Source organism: Hyposmocoma kahamanoa, unplaced genomic scaffold, assembly GCF_003589595.1.
Source record: "Hyposmocoma kahamanoa isolate Upper Pololo Valley unplaced genomic scaffold, ASM358959v1 79, whole genome shotgun sequence".
NCBI classification, from domain to species: Eukaryota; Metazoa; Arthropoda; class Insecta; order Lepidoptera; family Cosmopterigidae; genus Hyposmocoma; species Hyposmocoma kahamanoa.
The window spans coordinates 9,378,693-9,382,333 of NW_020653993.1; positions in this window are offsets into that span (position 1 = coordinate 9,378,693).

A 3,641-nucleotide genomic window follows, 5' to 3' on the forward strand; every position below is an offset into this window, starting at 1 on the left:
TCTCACTCAGCCAGTGATTCTACTCATAGAGTACAGCCTAGTCTACATCCCTCTTCCTCTCAGCTGAAGGGGTGAATATCCCTAGCTGGTAGTCTACCTATGATAGGCAACATACATAGTGATCAGCCTTTACTACAGGCTAGCCACACACTGCTCGGAAGCTATCAACTTACCAACAGGTAACCACCGAGGAGGCTATGGCTTTGGTCTGCCAAAAACCTATCTAAAAGGACAGACCATGACCACATCCTAAACAAACAAAAAAAAATATAATTACTCGTTAGCTATCCTAGCTAATTAGGGAACCTGACTAAACTCTAACACTTTATTTCATCGACCCTAAACTGGCTGAACGACCCTATCAAACTTCTAAACATTGCTACAAAACTGTTTCCCTAAACTCCCTAAACCTAAGCTATCTCCAACGTGCATGCTGCCACAACGACGACACAGGCTTGAACATCCATCGGACGATCACTGGGTTACATCACTATTGATCTCCCAGCTGCCTTAGTCCTCATTTTGCAGCTATCACGTTCCATCAGCTTCACTTACTATCTTTAACCAAACAAAAACCAACCCACATATAACGCTAACAACATATTCTAACTACATATATGGGATGAGAGTATACCACACTCTAATAATTAAATAAATATATTTTCCCCGAATGCAGACAGTTGTTGTTCATCTTGAAGAGTGAGCACGAACTATGCACATATACTGGATAATATATCTATCAAATTAAAAAAGGGAAAAAGAAAAATTAAGTTAAATCTTTCTACGATATTCCATCATCATCCTCCCGTCATTCCAAGTCTGCATTGCCGGAAAATAATAAGGCCTCTTAAAATTTTTCACTCATTGTGGTTCCACATGAAAAATAAATATACAAGATTAATTAACTTAGTAGAAACTAAGAACACATTAAATTATCTCCTAAAGAACTTTTTCATCCTATTCACATGGACTAGATCCTGCCTACACAATCTATTCCTATTTACATCTACTTTTCTCACAATATAATTAACCCTACTCAACCAATTCACTACCCTAAGCTTCGCGTAACATACCTCTTAGATAAAGCAACTCTGTTTTTCTTGTCAAACATTCGCTTTTGCTTTAATTGTAAACCATCTACATATTCTTCACGAGAACTCATCGAAGCTGCTCGTTTTACGTAGTCTCTTCGCAAATTCGCCACATTACTTACGCGAAACGCGAACACGATTAGAAATGTCGCTTTCCGAATTGTATTTTATATATATTTTCGGCAAAGCATTTTTATAATTATTTATATCTAAATCCCGTTTTTGACGCAATTGACACGTCTTATCACTCACGTCAACATTACTTATCATCTCTGGCAAAACCGAGAAGCCATCCAAACTTTTTGATACGGTTTTCAAAGGAGACTTTTCCTTCTTTGGTCCAATATCTATCATGGACTTAGAAGAAGAAATTTTATTGTCAATTTCCACTTTTGACAACTCGAGATTACACTTTTCCAAAACATCTCGACCCAGAACCAAATATTTTTCAAGATCGTCTACAACCAGCAACTTCGAAGGATATTCCCTTCCATTAATCATTAACGACACTTTGGTGGACGACTGCACATTTATTGGCGTTGCACCCACTGTACGTAATGGAAAACTTGGACTATCATCGATACGTAAATGTAACTTTTCCGCAAAATACCGAGATATTACTGAAACTGAAGCATTAGTATCCACCAACGCCTCGCAACACACATCATTAATAAAAACAGATATAAAAGGTGTCCTATCTACACTAGACCTATCAAATGTAGACAAATTTTCTACATGTTCAGTTGCGCTTTCCTGACAATCACGTTGAGGAGATCCCGGCGAAGATCCACTGCTATGTGCTCGTGAATACCCTTGACTTGGCGTATCCTGATGCACAATTGGTGCTCGTGGCACTAAATACTCCGACTGTTTAGACTCGGGTCTAATTATCGGTGCAGAGACATCCTGTGTTTGCCAACAGCAAGAATGCTCCATATGACAATTCATTGGCAATTCAATATCTCGTCTACTTCCATTATAATTGTGATTAAATATGTCATCTACTTGGATAATTGTTTTCCTTAACTCCTCTTTCGATACATACAAATTGCTAGCCAGCATCCATTTAAAATTGGGTATCAAAGATTTCAAAAAATGCTTAATAAACTGAACATCTTGAATGTTCGCTTTCATCGCTAACTCATTTAAACTATAAAAATAACTTATCAGCGATTCATTAGGCCTCTGTCGCTTATAATAAAATTCTCGTGCGTAATCTATTTGTGAGGGAAATTCCTCTCGTAGCTTCTGTGCAATCACATCATACGTCATGTATGAAGAAAAATACGTTTTGTACCATTGTAGAGCTGGCCCCTCCAAATACAATGCAAACACGTATTTCTTCTGCACATCAGACCAATTATTTAATATACTAATGGTCTCAAATTGATTCAAAAACTCGTCAACGTCGTTGAATCCATTAAACTTTTGTGCCGACATACTATATATATTTTTCTCCTCGCACTTTTCTCTGGCACCAAATATAAATCAATATTAAATAAGTAAAAAAAATATAAATTACGACCTTTGTTACGTTTTCGTTGTGGTTGTGTCGTAAAAACATATAAAAATATTTTCCAACGGAGTTCTCTTCATTGGAACTTTTTCATCATATATCATATTGGGATCCGTGCCTCCACCATTTATAATAGAATCCGCGCCTCCACCATTTATAATAGAGGGCTGTAGCTCAGACGCATTGCGAGAGGTACTTTTAATAATATAAAACCGGGATCATTTTAAAACTTTGGTTTATTTTACCAATTTACATGTTTAGGGTTACAAATCAATAATCTTACTATTAATGTCAAGATCTTCTATTTTCTTAACATTCTTTTTCAAAGCATTCTAATTATGAATCTCACTCAGCCAGTGATTCTACTCATAGAGTACAGCCTAGTCTACAGTACGTAGATAGAAATATCCATACAAATATTATTAATACATAACAATATATAAATAATAATATTAAATGCTTATATACTTAATAAAATACTGAGAATACATCGTTAATTTATAGATGGAATAAAAAATTGACGCTATTATCTTTTTTAAGCTGCATTAAAATAGGTCTTCTTCATAATGATGTTGCTAAATATTATCTAAACTGTGAAAATTTGGACAAAATGAGACTTATACCAAATTTGCAAAGGACTGTAGATTTAATAAGGAATTACAGCTTACACTATATTAAACAATCTAGTACGGAAATTATAAAACTTTTGCTTAATTTCTGTTTTATTATTTCTTATGCAATATTTCACTAAACATATAATAAATTCGCACTAGCTTACTCCAATTCCTTTTTTACGCACACTACTCATAGCCCCGCACTAGGGAAACCCTGTGTCGCGGGTGCCATGGATACACACATAGGCAACCAAATTTTCCTCCCGACCCGAGAATCGAACGCCTCTACGTGGCAGACCAGCATGATAACCTGAACTTCAACAGATATATTGGATCCATGGCCAAAAATGTAGCCAGGAAGCTTGGCATCCTTTCCAAAGTGAGGCGTTACTTCACATCGGAACAGCCGTTCGACCACGG